This window comes from Canis lupus, chromosome 22, assembly GCF_011100685.1.
Source record: "Canis lupus familiaris isolate Mischka breed German Shepherd chromosome 22, alternate assembly UU_Cfam_GSD_1.0, whole genome shotgun sequence".
Taxonomy (NCBI): domain Eukaryota; kingdom Metazoa; phylum Chordata; class Mammalia; order Carnivora; family Canidae; genus Canis; species Canis lupus.
In genome coordinates, this window is record NC_049243.1 from 60,435,874 (window position 1) to 60,454,352 (window position 18,479).

Consider the following 18,479-nt stretch of genomic DNA (forward strand, 5'->3'; position numbering starts at 1 on the left):
CATCCCTGGTCACTTGGGAAGGAGGGGATGAGGACTAGAACCAGAGATGGAGGCACGATAAGCAGAGAGAAGGGAGGTGCCAGCCCAGCTCCTGTCTGTTGGTCATCACCCTGCGGCACCCTCCGTCCCAGGGTAAAGGAGACAGGTGCTAGCACAGGGACCCAGGGTCTTTCCATGGTGGGTGCAAAGAGCCAGGGCCCAGAGCATGTGCTCTTGGTTGGCGGGGAAGTGAGAAAATGAGAAAATCACAAGAAACAACAGAAGGAGAAAGAGAAGGGGAGTTTAAAAAAAAAAATGTTTCATTAAATTCATTTTCATTCTCTTACATTGAACCTGATTCAAAAAATTTGGTTAACCGTATTCAACTGCCATTTTTACAGGTAAAATGGGTCAAAGAGAAGCAATTTCACATCGTTCAGGTAAACATAGTGTCCGTGGGGTCAGCTCAGTCTCCGGCTCATGTGTATTATAGCCCCTGGGTCAGGCCTCCACAGTCTTCATGCCTTCACTTCACTGGGCAAGAGTCAATGGCATAACTGTGGGGCAGGGGGCACCAGGAGGAGAGTCCTCAAACCTCGAGTGTCAAGCAGTGAGGGGCAGGCTGTCAGCGTGTTTCATCCAGAGAGAAGCCTGGGCCACCAAAGCTCTGCCACAAATATTCATCCAACAAATATTTCTCGAGAACATATGATGTGCTAGGCATGGCCAAGTGTGGGGATGGTGAACAATACAGACATTATCTCTGCTCTCTGACCTTTCATGACCTAAAATTTAAAATGAGGCAGTGGTCTCTCAAATATGATGTCTCAAAGCAACCAACAAAAAAGCAGATAAGTGGACTTCATCAACATCAAAGACTTTGTATTGCAAATGATACCACTAAGAAAGCAGAAAGGCAGCCCACAGAATGGGAGCACGTATTTGCAATCATATATCTGATGAGAAAATTGCATCTGGAATATATAAAGAACCCTTACAATTCAACAATAAAAAGGCCATTCATGTTTTGTAAAAGGAAATGTATCTGAATAGACATTTCTTCAAAGGAGACACGCAAATGGCCCATAAGCACAGGCCAAGATGCCCAACATCAGCAGTCATCAAGGAAACTGAAATCGAACAGTGACATATCACTTCACCCCCACCAGCAGGGATGTAACAGAGTAGAGAGATGACAAATGTAGGTGAGGATGCAAGAAATTGGAATCTTCATAGATGGCTGGTGGGGATGCACAGCGGAGTAGCTGCTGGTAAAACAGCCTGGCAGCTCTTCAGAAAGCTCAACATGGAGCAACCAGGGGACCCAGCAACTGCACCCCTAAGTGTACACCTAGGAGAGACGAAAACATACATCCACACAAAAACTTGTACATCGATGTTCGTGACAGCATTACTTATGGTAGCCAAAAAAAATGGAGCAACCCAAGTGTCTATCTACTGATGAATAGATAAATAAAATGTGGTTCATTCATACAAGGGGTTATTAGCCAGCCTACTTAGAAAGGAATGAAGTAGGAACATAGACCACAAAGGGATGGATCTTGCACACCTTGTCGCACATGGAAGATGCCAGTCACCAAAGACCACATATTCTATGGTTCCACTTACATGAAGTAGTCAGGTTGGCAAATCCATGGAGACAGGAAGTAGGTTAGTGGCTGCTGAGGCTGGAGGGGGTGGCTGCTATTGGGTAGGGGGCTTCACCTGGGGGTGACAAAATGTTCTAAACTGTGCTAGTGGTTGCACACTCTGGGAATGAATTGAATTGTATACTTTAAATGAGTGCATAGTATAGCGTATGCATTACAACTCGATAGACATGTTGCCTCTAGAAGATACAGAATACAAAAGTTTATATTTGGGGAAGGGAAAAAAAAAGCATCCAGCATTTCATAATGTAAAGTGCAGAAAATAAAGTTCCGCAGAATCATCTGGCTTTTGGCTCTTGTTAAAGCACTCAGAAGGCGGTTCTTCACTGTTCATCAAACCCATGTGCCTGGCTCCTAAGCGCTGAGGGACACAGTACGAACTTGTTTCCGGATTACACTCGCCTTGTATGGTCATGGGCGTGACACTCAGAAAACAGGATGCAAGTGCCACAAAGCGGTTTCTTATCTTTGACTCTGTGTTGCTTTATTGAACTTCATTGTAACTTCACACATATTTTAAGGGTTGGAGTTAACATTATTTTTTAATAGCACATAATAATTATTGACCTCCCAGAAAAGTATTTCATGATTTTATAGCACTGTCTGGATGTGGCAGGACTAGAGTGTCCCCCTCGGGCTCCACTTTGCAGTGCGGAGCAAGAGCGATGTAGTTTGTGGGAGATACCATCTGCTCCAATCTCAGCCCCAGGATTCTTTGTCCAAGAGACTTGGGTCATGAAAAGATATAATTGGACTTGCTTCTTCTTCTGCATGAGCTACTTGCAAGGACCCCATAAGCAAGCCCTTCAGCACAATTAATGTGGGAACGAGCCGGCCAATCGAGTTCTAGAGAGGACCTGTGGGCTGGCCGTGCAGTGGACAGGCTGCTGGCCTGGGTGTGAGGAGGACACAGAGGAAGGAGTACACAGCATGTCACGCCTCCAGCATCTTAGGGTGCTGGTTGGGGCCTGGAATGCTCACGTGATTGCAATCTTCTGGGGAGCCACCTGGGAATAGGATCACAACACACACTTTCAATGCCATCTGAGAATTTACCCTCAGATGAACGGTTGTAGACACAAGCAAAGGCTCACTCTGGGGTTTTCTGTAATAAAACATGAACGCAATAAAAACATCTCTCACTAGCAGATTGGACAGATGAATACATTGCAGCCACAGAGTAAAATTCCATGCAGCTATAGCCAACTGCAAGGTGGAACCCGAGGGCCACCCAGATCCGGACTTGTGACGGCCTCTGAAGGAGCTTCCATGGGTTTTATCCATTTTCAAGGTCTACACTTGGCCTGAGTCCAATCCAAGAGACACTGAGTGAGCCCCATGAGGGCAGAGTGTGTTGTATGCTCAGGAGCCCCTGTGAACCGTTGCACGTGGAGGGAACCACGCTGTTTGTTCCCTGGGGCGGCCACATGATGCCCCTTGCTGGTGCTGCAGGAGTGGATGTGAAGATGCCTCCGCAGTAGAACCTCTCAGGACCCCTCGCCCATGTCCCCGAGCCTGCCAGGCCCTCATAGGTCCTCGGCGGCCCTCGGAAGCAGGAGGACGACAGATGAAGGGCACTGGTGCCCCGAGACACTGGGAGCCACCAGCGCCATGTCCTGTAGCAACTAGAACAGGCCGCCCTGCGAGCACCCTTTCCCTCTGCTCTCCCTGCCAGGGCCTGAGGATGGGAGGCTACGCTCGGGCCCCTGCATGTCCTTTGCTGATGCATCCTCCCTTCTACCCAACACAACGGGTTGCTCGTGTCTCCCACCTCCTCCCTCCCTGATGACTCCTACAGTTTCAGGGAGATGCATGCTATTATTATAAGAGGAAGGGAACAAAGAGCCCTAAAAGGCCTACAGATAAGCTATCTCTGCTGAAGCCGAAGGGTGGACCTCCAGGGGCTCTGCCATGTTCGTCTGCCATGGGACGTGTCTGGGGTCACGCACCCAGCAAGCCAGTTGGAGAGTGCACACTACAGAAAACTATTACTTCCAAGTTTTCCAGGATAAAAAGGATTTTATCATTAATATAAAGGAGAATACAGCCAGACGGAAGCAGGCATTTTGTGAGTTAGTGACCAAATGCGACTGAATCGTTTTTCATTCTGTGTTTCTGTGAGAAAGACAAAAAGCTCAGATGTCAGTTTGTTAAAATAGGAGGCTCTGGGTAGCAGAGTGGGACACGTCTGATTCCATATTTGACACCTTTTCATTTTCAAAGCAGCATTATTTGTGATCACTGCAGCTTAGACTTGACATGATCTCAATATGTTATGGACAAGAATCGTTTACAGAGATTTATTACCCCTTCTGTAGACGAAACACTATTCTATTCTCAGATGCCATCGTTACACTCTTCATACACCAGATAAATGTTTTCTAATCTACCTCCTCAGTCGGCAGGTGCACAGGACACAGACCTTTCTGGGCTCCACTGAGAGGGGAGGTGTGACCATTCTGTGTGTGCAAGCACTACGATGAGTGTGTTCTGGGTACTGTTCCATTCAGCCTTGCACAAACCTCTGGTCCTCATGGTGGAGCTGCCCTCACTACAGAAGAGGAAGTGGAGGGGTCTGGGCATTTGCTCAGTGACAGGACTGTGGTCTGCTCTGCCGACCCCCTCCTTCTATCCCACTGGCCTGTCCCCTGACACCACACCTCCGAAATCTGCCGCTGACACCCCGGGTCCTCACTGGTGCCAAAGACATGGCACTGACCTGGAGGAGACATGACGGGTGGAGGACGGGCAGGGGGACAGGCCTCAGGTTTGGAGGGGAGTCTGCTTGCTGTAGCTTAGAGGCACAGGTCAACTGACATCCCTGCTCTCCCCACACGGAGGGGTCTCTCCCAGAGGATGGACTTCATCCTAAACCAGCAAAGTCCCAAGAATCCAGGACCACTGGTCACCCGGGCACCCTGTGACCCTGGTTCCTCAAGTCGCAGCCTGGGGGCCCTGGGGTGACTGCAGGTGACTTGAGGGCAGCGTGGCCAAGCACAGCTCCTGCTCCCTGTGCCCTGTGGACCCTCCCTCCCAGGGTAGTTTCCAGTCCACACTTGTCGGCCCAGATGCCTCCCCCTAGCCGGGAAGGGGCCGGCCCCAAGCCCACTGCCGTGCAGTATTAATAGCAGTAAGTGCTTCTTGGAATGTGCATTAGCGGGGCTCAAACACCGACCGAACTTCAGTATTAACTGATCCAGGCCCATGTGATGGGAGTTCCCAGGCCTCTGTGTGAAGGTTTCATTTCCCACGTTAAATAATTCAGGGCACCAGCAAGCAACCTCAGAAGTTACATCTGCAAATGCCAGTGTGCTTTGTTTTTTAGGGTTTTTTTTCCTCTTAAACTGTGGCTTTAAAGAATAAAGTTAAAAGGGATAAGCTTTCAGGCTTTCTTCTCCCCTCGATTAACGGCTTTCCTTCAGGTAGCTTGATGGGAATTATGTGGAGTTGGTGGAAATAAAGTGGAAATTTGATAACCTGTTGCCATGTTGGAAAGAAAGAAAGAGGGAAGGAGAGGAAGAAAGTGTACAGAGCTTCCTGTTACATCTTGTGCGACCCTGGGATACATCTCAGCACAGGACAGATGTAGGAGGTGTGGGATCCCACCTAGGACCCAACTCACTAGTTCAACACAATGTATTTCACACTTGGAAACAATGAAAACATGATACAAGTTATACTTAACTGACATTTTGCCTGAAAGTAATTACATAAGGGACAGCAAAGGAAGCAATGCTGAGTCCTGCTTGTAACCCTCTCCTCCTCTATCCCTGGCCCCCCACCCTGCCATCTCGGACCCCCCTTTCCAGGAGCCCTGTGCCCTCCCCCTGTTGTCCTGCACACCTGCACACACCTCCACCCCCCTCCACACCCCCAGGCCATCCAGGACCCCGCAGGCTGGGGCAGCACAGGACTCAGGAGAAAGTGCTCTACCCAGGTGTGGGCTCTCCACATTTCAGAGCAGCACCTGTGTCCTACACCATCGCCATTGCCTTGAAACGAGACTCACATGTGATGGGATCCACCCACCCAGACGACTTTTTAGAAATATCTCCTACTCAAAAACCAGTAAAAGAGAAAACAAGGGGCACCTTGGTAGCTCAGTTGGTTGAGTGTCCGGCTCTTGGTTTTGGGTCAGGTCATGATCTCAGGGTCCTGAGATGGAGCCTCGCACTGGGCTCCATGCTCAGTGGGGGTATCTGCTCACTGGGGAGTCAGCTTCAAGATTCTCTGCCTCTCTCTCTGCCCCTCCCCATCTCGTGCACTTGTTCATGCACTCTTTCAAGTATGTAAATCATAAATAAATAAGAAAACATTTAAAATAAAAGGATACATATTTAAACGTAAAATCTCAGACATGATTACCATAGGAAATGTAATAAAGCAGTCAGATGCTCATGTTTTGATGTATTGGTCTTGATTTTTAAAAGTAAGTTCAGGGGGCATCTGGGTGACCCAGGTTAAGCATCTGACTCTTAATTTTGGCTCAGGTTGTGATCTCAGGTTGTGAGATTGAGCCCCCGCATTGGGCTCCGTGCTCAGCATCAAGCTTGCTTGGGATTCCCTCTCTCCTTCTGCCCCTCCCCACCTGTGTGTGCATGCATGCACATGAACTCTTTCTCTAATAAATAAATAAAATCTTTAAAAAATAAAATGAAAGTTCAGAAGTGACACCGTACAAGTCACAAGTCAGAAACTACAGTGATAAATGTCACCAGTGTCCATAAGTCTTGGTGACTTTACACCCACTGCCTTGACCATAATTTGGAGATTAACATTTGGCCTCCGAAGTGGGCATGAAACATGAGAGGAACTCATCCTGCATTTCATTCAGGTCCCCAGGTCCCTGGAGTCCACTCGTACCTGGGAGATCACCACAAGTGGGGTTTCTCATCCTCAACACTACTAACTTTTTGGAGCAGATAGTGTTTTGTTATGGGGGCTGACCTGTGCCCTGTGGGGGTACTTCGGGGCATCCCGCTGCTCGCCAGGAGCACCCCTCCCCAGTCATGAGGACCAGAAATGTCTCCAGGTGTTGCTAAATGTGCCCTGGAAGAGAAACTCATCCCTCGTTGAGAACTACTGACATAAGCTATATAAGATCCTCTTTTGGTTGCTGTTTAATGCATTCAGTGATTTTTTAAAAAAGAGAATATGCTACATAGGACCTTGATGTACCTCAGAGAGCAGAGCCAGATATTGTTGCATTGAGAACACAAGCTTTTCTCATCATTTCAAGAAATTTGACCCAGAAGGAATGCTTATGTTTCTTCTTCCTTTATTCCAATTAAGATCGGCCATTGTTTGTGATTGAGTTTTACTTACATTAGTTTAGCTATTAGTGTATTGGTTTAGCTATTTTTTATGATTTTTTCCCCCAACAGGGGAGCATCTTTGAAACTATAATAACACCATACATACACCTTTTTGAAGCTTAAGTTCCAGGACACTCAAAATCAGGTTTGATCAATACCATCATAATGAAGATTAAAATGTGATTTTGGTTTCTTAAGAAACGATGAGAACAATGTATCGCAGCTGCTCAGGTAGTCAATGCAAACAAAATTTACCAAAGAAAAATAATCACTAGCTTACATAATACAAATTTAATTGATTTACTTCTATTATTAAAAAAACAATGGATAATTTGTCCGAGTTAAATATTTATAGCTCCAATTTAAAATTTGATCTCTACTTTTTGTACCCTAAAACTAAGCCAATGGATGTGCTCAGTGTGTTCTCAGATTATGCCAGAAAACCATACATCAGCGGGCAGCTGGTGAGGTATGTGCAGGGTCTAGCATTTTTCTAATTTTATTACTGCTTTAAAATTTTTTTTTAATTTTTATTTATTTATGATAGTCACACAGAGAGAGAGAGAGAGGCAGAGACACAGGCAGAGGAAGAAGCAGGCTCCACGCACCGGGAGCCTGATGTGGGATTCGATCCCGGGTCTCCAGGATCGCGCCCTGGGCCAAAGGCAGGCGCTAAACCGCTGCGCCACCCAGGGATCCCACTGCTTTAAAATTTTAAGCTGATTTGTACCTATGCCTCTTTTCAGTTTATTCAAAAATACCTTACCACTAGCTTAATTTGTAAATTAAATAGAGAATTTAATCATGCAATGTCTCAGCCATAGCATCTCCATATCACAGGGGAAGCTAGTCAAGGCATATTTATAGTACATCCTGCGCGTGTAGACATTTCTCACAGCCACTGTATTTTTGTGTTTTACACTTTACACTTTCCTTCCCATTTTACAGGAAGGAAGCTGTGGCCCCAAACCCACAGATAACGTCTACAACAAAACCAAGTGATAAGGTCTTTTCCCAACCACTGGAAATGTGACTACATGTTGGTAATCACCAACATGTAGAAAACCCACGTGGTATCAGGTCTGTGTGAAAACAATGGAGCAGAGAAAGCAGGACACCTGATGGTCCTGAAAACGGGTCTTACGTGCCATGATCCAAACCAAGAGGCCCAGCAAGACGGCAGCAGAAGCCCAAGGTGGGACGGGGCCTGCGGATTCCAGTTCTCTGGCGGCTGTGATGCGATGTCACCATGTCTGGGGACCAGGTCTGAGCCTGTGAGCCCCCTGAGCCCCGAGCGGGGCCTCCCTCAGCAAAGCTCTGTGTTGAGGCCGCAGCAGATTGAACAGGACAGGGACGCGAGGCAAAGGAAAGAGACGTCTGGGAAGAGAAGAGAGCGGAGGCCAGGACGCCTCTCTCACCACACGCAGAGCCTTCATTTCTTTGACTTTGTGAAAACAACAGAATCGATAGAAAACAGACCTTCCTGCCAATAAATTGGATCATTTAGATAATAGATTCCTAGAAAAACAGAAACTACTGAAAATGAAGTAATAGAAAATCTGAACAGACTTCTAACAGTTAAAGAGATTTTATCAGTCATTCAAAGTTTCTCTGCAATGAAAGGCCCAGACTCACATGGCGTCTGCAGTGAGCTCACTGAGACATTTGAAGAATCGATACGAATCAGTCACAGACTCTTCCAGAGAGAGAGAGAGAGAGAGAGAGAGACTTCCTAACTCCTCCCACAAAGCCAGTGTTACTCCGACACGCAAACCACCTAAGACTATGGCCATACAAGAAGAGCGTGGATCCTTTGTGAATATAAATGCAAGACTCAACAAACTACTTGCAAACCAAATCCAGCAACAGAGAGAAGGATCAGATATACCCCTAATGGGGTATGTCTCCGCAATGCAGGACCAGCTCAGCCTATAGAGATCGCTACCATACAGCACTTAATAGGATAACAGTCAAAAACCACATGGTCATCTCTGTCAACATAGAAAAGGCACTTGACAAAACCCAACACCTTTTCATGATTAAAAAGGAAAGTGACAGGGGCGTGCAGGTGGCTCAGTCAGTCAAGCGTCTGACTCTTGATCTCCACTCAGGTTTCGATATCAGGGTCATGAGTTTGGGTCCTGAGTTGGGCTCCATGTCCAGCCCAGTGAGGGTGGGGGAAGGAAGGAAGGAAGGAAGGAAGGAAGGAAGGAAGGAAGGAAGGAAGGAAGGAAGGAAGGAAGGAAGGGATTAAGCCAGGACTAGAAGGGAACTCCCTTGACTTTCCAAGGGCATCTCAGAGAACCACAGCTAGCATCATCCCTGCTGGTAGAAGCCTGACTCCTCTCCCCCAGAGATCAGAACCAGACAGGTCCACTCTTGTCACTTCTACTCGACATTGTAGCACATGCTCCAGTTACAGCTGGTTGGCTCACAAAAAAAGAAATAAAAGGTATCCATACAGGAAAGGAAGAAGCAAGATGACCTCTCTTTGAAGTTTTTGAGGAATGACCTGTCCCTGTGATGGGGTGTATACAGGCATCAAAGCAGCATTGACCATGAGTTGATAATTATTAAAGGTGGCTAATGGGCATGTCTCTTTCCCTAATTTTATGTACATCTAAAAATTTGTTTAATAAAGATCTTTAAAAATATTAGCTGTCATTACATTGAAAGACTTTTTAAAGCAATGAAATCTTCCTAGACATTTCAGATCTTTATAAATCGGGGGAGAAGGACACCTTTCCCGTTCTTCCCGAGGTGGTCCCAAATGAGACCTCATCATGGGGCCTTAGGCTATCAGAAAACTATACACATCAAAATCTACTACTTCCCATTTATTCCGAGTCTGTCAGCAGGAAATCTTGTGGATATATTCATTGTTTTTATTAAGAGAAAGCTCAGTAGTTCACGCAAGTGCATATGTAAAGACTTATGGGACTTCCACATTTTCCCAAGTCACTCTGTTTTCGGGGTAATTCACAGATCCCTCCCTCTCCTTCTTGTCTAATTATCCTGTGATGCACAGAGTGGATTCTTCAGGACTTGGCTCACATGTCACTATGCTCAGGAAGACTTCCAGGGCCCTTCCAGGCCCAGCGGACACACAGACTTCGTGCTTTCCTTCAGAGGCTTTAATGCAGGTTTTCATGGCACACTTACCTTTAAGATGAGTAATTGCTGTTATCTCCTCACTGGACCATGCACTGATGCACATCAGGCCTTCATGTGACTCTTCCTGGCTCTGGCCCCAGGGCCCTGGCACAGCATGGGCACACAGAGGTGCTGCATACACAGTTGCCCATGAGTGGGTGTGGGAACGGATGAATGGATGGATAAGCTCATTAATGCTGTTGGTTACCAATGCCTGGTCAATCATCATTTTAGGCTCTATGATATAAAAACTCAGGATCTTACATTTTTGCAATAGCTTCTCAGGATTTTTTTTAAATTTTATTTATTCATGAGAGAGAGAGAGAGAGAGAGAGAGAGAGAGAGAGAGGCAGAGACTCAGGCAGAAGGAGAAACAGGCTCCATGCAGGGAGCTCAACGTGGGACTTGATCCCGGGTCTCCAGGATCACGCCCTGGGCTGAACGCAGCGCCAAACTGCTGAGCCACCGGGGCTGCCCGCTTCTCAGGATTTTTATAAAGTACATCAAATCTAGACATTGAAACTTATTTTGTTGCTTTATGATCCATCTGCTTATGATCTTTATTCAGAATACTCTATAGGCTTTATCTTTCTCATCTTTTCATGTCTTTACCATTCAACTAGAGCTATCATTAGTTCCTTTTTTATATCATTGTATAATTTTTGTATTTATTTATTTATTTATTTATTTATTTATTTATTTGGTCCTTTATAAAAAGAAGCATATTGGGAAATTTAATAGAACCTTAAAATAAAAACATCTTCACTTACTATATTTATTTTATTAAATTGATTTGAATTTAAGAGTTCTGTCTCAGAAATCTTCACTCAAGCTTCACTTCATTTATAGTATATCAGTAAATTTATCAGAAAACAAACAAAACAAAACAAAACCCTGGTCCTGTCATTATGTGAGTGAGCACCAAAAGATTAAAAATGCTTCATGGTTAATGCATGTAGCTCTTAACATTCTAGCCATCTGTATTTTATGTGGTCTGCCGGGTGGTCAAAAATGCATTATTGTTTGTTTGTATCCCAAATAAGCTATGTGACAGGAAAAAAAAACCACCAAAATTTTAACCCCTTTCATGCAATCTGAATTTCATGTCAGGTGTGGATAACCCTCCTCTCTCCTCTTCTTCTCTCTCATCCCATCCCATTCTATACCAACCCAACTTAACCCATCCCATCCCATGCCATCTCATCCCATGCCATCTTATCCCATCCTATCCCATCCCATCCCATCCCATGCCACCCCACCCCATGCAAATCCATCCCATGCCATTCCATCCCATCCCATGCCATGCCATGCCATCCCATCCCATTCTATCCCATCCCAATTCAACTCATCCCATCCCATCTGCATCCCAAACCATTTTTGGCTATGTCAGCCAGTCTTTTATTTTTATAATAAATTTATTTTTTATTGGTGTTCAATTTACCAACATACAGAATAACACCCAGTGCTCATCCTGTCAAGTGCCCCCGTCAGTGCCCGTCACCCATTCATCCCCACCCCCCGCCCTCCTCCCCTTCCACCACCCCTAGTTCGTGTCCCAGAGTTAGGAGTCTTTATGTTCTGTCTCCCTTTCTGATATTTCCCACACACTTCTTCTCCCTTCCCTTATATTCCCTTTCACTATTATTTATATTCCCCAAATGAATGAGAACATACAATGTTTGTCCTTTATGTCAGCCAGTCTTGTTTTTCAGTGTACCTACTTCACCTTCTATTCACTTATTACCTTACAATCCTTTAACCTCCTTGTTCTGTTCTGGCCACAAGTCCTGTATTCAGAGCAGACACCTGCCAGTACACTCTGCCCATCTGATTCTGCCATTCCAGCAGCTGTCCTATGCTGACAGCATTCTGGTTGTTAAGTATTTTGAGTTTCTCTCCAGCTGTATTAATTGTTAAATGTTACCCCTAAATGATTCTTAACAGATTAGCAGTCCTACTTGTTTAAGATCGAATAGGAAAGCTGTAAGACTGGCCCAAGGCTCCCTGTGTCGTGAAGAGGAGCAGGAACTATTTCCCAGAGACTGGGTGGCAGAAAGTGGGGTGGGGTAAGTCAGCTTCAGGCAGCTTGCACTGGAATGTGGTAAACACACAGGCTGGAATAATCGGAATCCAGAGCCTCTCTCTGAAATAAAGTATGGTGTGCACAGAGCACCTGCCACAGCAGCGGCATCATCTAGAGACACCCCAACCCCCGTAAGGACTAGTAGCCAGTGGCAGAAGCCATCTGGTCCTGGGTCCCTTGGCACTATGCTGTGCCAACTCCTTCCACACTTGGTGCTGTGGGGGTGGAAATAAGAACAGCTTCTCACCTGAGGGACCCTACAGTTTCGTTTGGGATCAGAATACATAAAGCAACACTGTCCACAGCCAGACAGAAGAGGATAAAATAAGAGCATTGTTTCGAGAGCCCGATGGGCATGAGCTGCAAAGGAAGGATTGTCACTACTCCCCTTTCACAGACAGGGCCCAGGGAGCTCCCGCAACCTTCCATGGCCTCGGAGCTAGCAAGCAGCAGATGGATTTAAATCCAGCACACTGGGAAAGCCACAGCTGTTTCATGGAGAAGTGCCCCGTGATGGCCAGCAGGCCCGTTGTGGATGGTTGGTCTTGGTAGGAATCATCTATGTGACAGGGTGAAGGAAAGCCATTGGAAGGACACAGGGCTCACAAGCCAGGAGGAGGCTTCAAGGCTGCACTCAGAAATGAGCTCAGGAAAGGGCCAGGGAGGCTGGATGCAGAGCCCTGGAGTAAGCCGCCCCCCCACCAGGCCTAGTGTTGAATCCCGTCTGCAAACACTCGCTTTGCCTTTGGGTTGCTTGTTCCAAGAGAAAAGTCACAAAGATGGTGGAATATGGCCCACCAGCTGCCCTGGGGGCAGAGAGAGCCAAGGCTGCCCCTCATTTCCTGTGGTCGGAGATCCCACAGTGCTCAGTGTACTGTAAGTGCCTCCCCCTCCCCCGGCACTGGAGGAAAGGAGGTAGGGAGCACCCTTGCTCCTGACAGGTGCTGAGAACTGAACTCTGTCCCAGATCACGCACAGTGGGATGCCCCAAGGGGAGGCAGGCCTGGGAGGAAGCAGGCAGCCGAGCCCCACACTGGCCACGTGCCCTACAGTGGGGTCTGCAGGGAGGCCTCCGGGCTGAGCCTCCAGGCCAGGGAGGTGGAGCCGGGCAGGAGACACTGGGAGACCCGTCTGTCTCCGAAGGCCTTTCTTCCAGCTCACAGGTGCACGGTTAACTACTGTCGGGCACTGCCGGCAGTGATTCGCTCCGATGAAGGAATTCACAACAGCCAGTGGCTCACGACCAGGTCACTGTGATGCTGCCCGGAAGCTATGGGAGAAGACACAGCAAGGCTCCTGTGGTGGCCAGACACTTTATCTCAAACTCAGGTGCCAAACCCACACAATCTTACCCCTCAGTGTCCGGGGGTCAGGGGTCTGTCCGGTTAGCAGAGTCTGCCACTTAGGTCTCCCGCGCCTGCAGTCAGGGCGCCACTGGGGCGGGCTCTCCGAGGAGGCTCAGGCTGCCTTCGACACTCGCCAGGTACTGCTGGATTCTGGTCCCTGCGGCTGAGGGCCTGAGTTCCTTGTTTGCTGCACCTGCCCGCTGGGGACTGCTGTCAGGTGCAGGGGCCACCTGCTGTCTCCCCTACCCCCAGCATGGCTGTCTGCCCCTTCGAGGTCAACAGGAGCATCCCTGCAGCTTCAAATCTGTTAACTTCTGCCTTTCATCCAGTCCCACCCAGGAAAGTCTCCTTTCGACTCACTTCAAGTCAACTGCTTAGAGACCCCGATTACAGCTGCAAAATTCCTTTGCCATTGCAATATGACGTAACAATCAGGAAGAGAGAGCCCAGTATATTGGAGGTGTCCCGGGACTCTGCCACCCGCCGGCAATCCCATAGAAAGGAGCAAATGCCAGAGGTGGGAGCAATCCCTGCCCTGAGAATGGGATGCTTGCCCCCAGGGGAAGAGGAGGGTCTGGGGTATGTTGGGGGGGTGAATGTCAGTAACAGGAGAAAAAGCGCTGCATATGTGGGGTCTGCCACCTTGTGAGAGCCGGGGGATAATTAGAGGGAGAAGTTAGGGTCAGTCAATAGAAAGCAATGCGATCAAAATAATATTTAATTGTTAATATAGCAACCATAAGTTGGGTGAAAGGATCAAATTCTTTATTGTAAAATTCACAAAAGTAAAATTACTCCATAAGTATAACAGATAATAAGGTTTAAAAATAGACCCAAGGCAGCCACTTAAGACTCAGTTGGACCCAAAAGCCACAGTGCCATTAGTGTTCCGTTTATCTGCCATTAGAAAGTTTTGACGGTATTGATCATCGTGCAGCAGACATCAGGACAAGCAGAGGGAACCCCCCACCCAAATGCTCATCTGGTGAACTGAGTGAGGCTCAGGTCATCCTTTCCCCTCACTGGTGTGCCCAGGCAAAGGCACTGCGTGTGGACATCTGAGAGGAGAGGGTGGAAGGGGGGCGAGGGGAGAAGGAGGAGGGAAGAGGAGGGAGGAAGAGGGATGAGGGAGAAGGAGGTGGGAAGAAGTGGGAGGAGGGAGGAAGAGGGAGGGAAAACAGGCTTGTGAGCCTAGGGCGTCTGCTCGCGGGTGATCCAGCAGCACTGAGGGTCCTGGGCTGTGTTCCGTGCACACAGGTGTCCTCACAGCTGCACCTGGCTCTTGTCTGTCCCCACATAGTCTCCAAATCCTCAAGATAAACACAAGAAGTTAATGTTTTTCTTTTTCCATTCCTGTTTTACCTGAAATTCTGAGCAATGGAAATCAGAGCCCACACCGGTAAGCAGGCAGCTTGTTCGGCGTCCCCACAGAGGGAAGAGCAGGTGCCAAATCCGTCACTGAGATGGTGAAAGGTAGGGCGTGGGGTGACGTTCCGTGGAGACTAACGTGGCACCTGTGGCACCTGGCAGGTAAAGTCGGCCTCAGGCCTCCCTCCACCTGTCTGGGGAATGCTGTCCACCACGCTCATGATCCCTTATTGTCTGGAGCCTGTACCTCCTTTCTTGGTCGGTTTCTTTATTTTGGTGGAATATATTCTCTGATAACTTCCTGGGAATGGTGTGTCGAAAGTGAATGTTTAAAACTATTTAAAAAAAAAACTATTTTTTTTTATCTGAGGTAATACGTGATGGATGGTTTGGCTGAGTATATAGTCATAGGGAGAAACACTTGTCTTCAAGATTGTTGGGGGCACCTGGGTGGCGCAGTCAGTTGAGCGTCCAACTCTTGGTTTCGGTTCATGTCATGATCTCACGGATGGTGGGATTGAGCCCCGTGTCCAACAGGGCCGAGGAGGCATGCAGCAATGTGTGCTCACACATGAGATTGTGTCAATACACAGAATATTGATCCGACAGGGATGTCATCACACGTGGGGACAGGCAGCGGGGGCGGGGGGTGTTCATAGCAGTGGAAAAGAGGTGAATGTTTGGTCTTCTCTAGGAAGGAATCAATTGATGGTGTCCAAAATTAGAGATGATACATTATAAGCACACTATTTAGAAATATGGAAGCAACAAAGAAGGGAAAAACCAGGGGTTGTAGTGATTCCCTCTGCAGGAGAGGATTTGAAGCTGAGGTGTCTGGTTAATCTTGTAGGGCCAGGTAGTTTTGCTAGATTTTAAAGCCATGCAAATGCATGTCATTGTTTAAAATGAAAATACATTTTTTTTCATACAAGCGGAGTTTTACTGTAACACAGAAAGCAAGCTTTTGATGTACCTTTCAGGTGACACACAGGAAAACCAACCATTCTGCCTTTCCTCTTCCGTTCCCCATTGAATGTTTCTGACCTGCCCATACTTTTCCCACAGAGGACTCTAGGCTCGAGCAGGGTCCGCTTGGGAGCTGCTGGTGGAGATTTGAGGACTATACCCTAGAGCTCTGAACCCTGATGCACACTTGACCTTGTTAGGATGTGCTGGTCTGCTCAGGGCAGGAGCTCTTCGCCGGATGTCAGTCCCGAGACGCACATGCCTGGGCTTCTCCCTCACAGGACTGCAGCAAGGACCACCACGGTGGACACTGAGGAGGCCCCGCCAGGCCGAGGGATGGAGGAGAGGCCATCGATGGAGCAGCATGGGGTCGTCATGGTGGGAGAGGGGCAGGGCCGGGCTCCCGCTAGCAGGGCAGCGAGGACCTCAGAGGGAATGGCGTGGGTGCTGTGGGGTCTCCTGCACAGCGTGTGGCAAGCCGGAACGGATGGAGATCACGCATCCCTTGCAGGGGGCCAGGCCGGGGGGAAGATGATCACTTGCCGAGAGCCCCTAGGACGGGTCCAATGACACAAATTATGAAATTTAGCGACATCTTCTCTGCCCCTAGATGCTGACCTGAGTGCTTGATTGCACCCCTAGGCTGGGGAACCCCCTGGGCGTCACACTGGCATATCTTTTACTTGCCAAAGCAATAGCCTGTCCCATCATCACTGTTGGGTGAGTGAGGATGCCCAGGGAGTGGAGGGCTGGAGAATGAACATCTGCGTTGAGCCCAAGCTCCTTGGCATCCACTTGCTCTGTCCCACCCCACCCCCACGATAGACTCTTCCTCTTTCTGCCTTTGCGTGTGGACTCCTCTAGGCACCTCAGGTGCATGGAATCACACCCCGTTTGTCCTTCAATGTTTAGCTTATTTTACTTAGTATGATGTGTTCAAAACTATGCAATTTATATATATATTTTTTGGTTCTGATTAAAATTAGATCACCTGCAGTTAAAACTGATAAAATATTCCTACAGATGGTGATAGGTAAATGATACTTCAATCTTCCTATTTATGGAAAGGGAGGACAGAAAGCACTTGCCTCATTTTCTAAAATGTGCCCACAAATAGAACGCACAATGAAGTGCTATCATGTGATGTCAAAGTGCCTCGCTGGAGGGAGGTGCAAATGGCTTTGAATAATACTCCGTTCCTAATTATTGTCCAACTCCTATTTCAAACACTGATTTTACTTAGGTTGTTGGAGAGGAGCAGTCTTTCAAAGCTTCTATTCAACTAAATGAGAATAACACATTGCTTTCGTGACTTTATTGGTAATTTGAAGCACCACAGAATTTTTTTTTTCTGAAATAAGCTGGAATTAAAATAATTGATCTCTAGGATCCCTGGGTGGCTCAGCGGTTTAGCGCCTGCCTTTGGCGTAGGGCTCGATCCTGGAGTCCCGGGATCAAATCCTGCGTCGGGCTCCCGGCATGGAGCCTGCTTCTGTTTCTGCCTCTCTCTCTCTCTATGTCTATCATGTATAAATAAAATCTTTTTAAAAAATTGATCTCTTCAGAAAAAAAAAAAACAAGGAGAGGCAAAGTAGAAAATAAATAAGGAAAGAGAAAATCATTCTTAGCACATTTTCCTTTTACATATTTTCTAGCTGAAAAATTACTAGGAGGAGGTGGGGGTCTGAGGAGCAGTGTGGTGAGCAGGTGCAGTGTTGGACAAGCAAGCCCTCGGCACGGCAACCCACCACGTGGATAGGGTGAAGCCTTGGCGCCCATGCCCCGAGCAGCTGCCCTGCTGGGGAGGGAAGGACCCGGACGCACCTGCCAGAGCATCCAGGACTCACCCTGGACCTGCGTCTGAACATCTAAAGGAAAAACTCTAAGAAAAAGGCTCAAAGTGACAGAGGAGGCACCAGGTCAAGGCCAAGCAATCAGAAACATGTGGTCTCTGGGGAGGGGCACAGTGGGAGCCTGGTAGCCACCCTTGCATGGGCAGGAGTCCCAGAGCCTGGTGAGGGTTTTTTGTGGCTGAGCCTGCACCAACACTGACCAGAAGCTTGAATCTTGGTGATTCTTTGCGATCGGTGCTTGCAGTATTCACACAGTCTGGATTCAGAACGATACTGAAATGTAAGGTAGCCCGTTCTTGGATACCTGTGTATGACCTGGTGACCCAACTCTCGGAAGTCACATGGCAGCACCACCCCACAAGCTCCTCCCGGGTGTGGGAGACAATCTGTCAGAACCACATTCCAGGAGAAGTGGATTGGCAGGGCTCGAGGAGCTAGCCGACCTCAGGCACATTCGAACCCAGGACCTGGCTTTCCGCAGCAGGCCATCATGCACGAACGATGCAGGTTTTCTCCTCATGTGTGCTCAACATTTGTGCCCTCCCTTTACCCTGCTACGTGAATGCTCAGGGGCTGAAGCAGCAGTGGAGGGCCACCTCATTCTTCCTCCACTTACTGAGCGCCTATTCTGTGTGAGGGACCAGGCTGGACCCTGGGGAGCACGAAGAGATCACTAGTAGAGGACATTTTCCAAGGTTCCACTAAAGCAGGCAGACAGACATGTTTTACTTTTTATTTTCAAGGTT

The 18,479-nt window shown here is 47.8% G+C and overlaps 1 long non-coding RNA gene across 1 annotated transcript; it reads right to left on the reverse strand.

The window, feature by feature from the left end:
- Window positions 1-14,294: 14,294 nt before the first annotated feature.
- Window positions 14,295-16,852, reverse strand: LOC119865242. Its single transcript, XR_005376625.1, has 2 exons — window positions 14,944-16,852; window positions 14,295-14,856 (listed from the first exon to the last, which is right to left on the reverse strand). It is a non-coding gene; the product is annotated as an uncharacterized LOC119865242 (long non-coding RNA).
- Window positions 16,853-18,479: the final 1,627 nt, after the last annotated feature.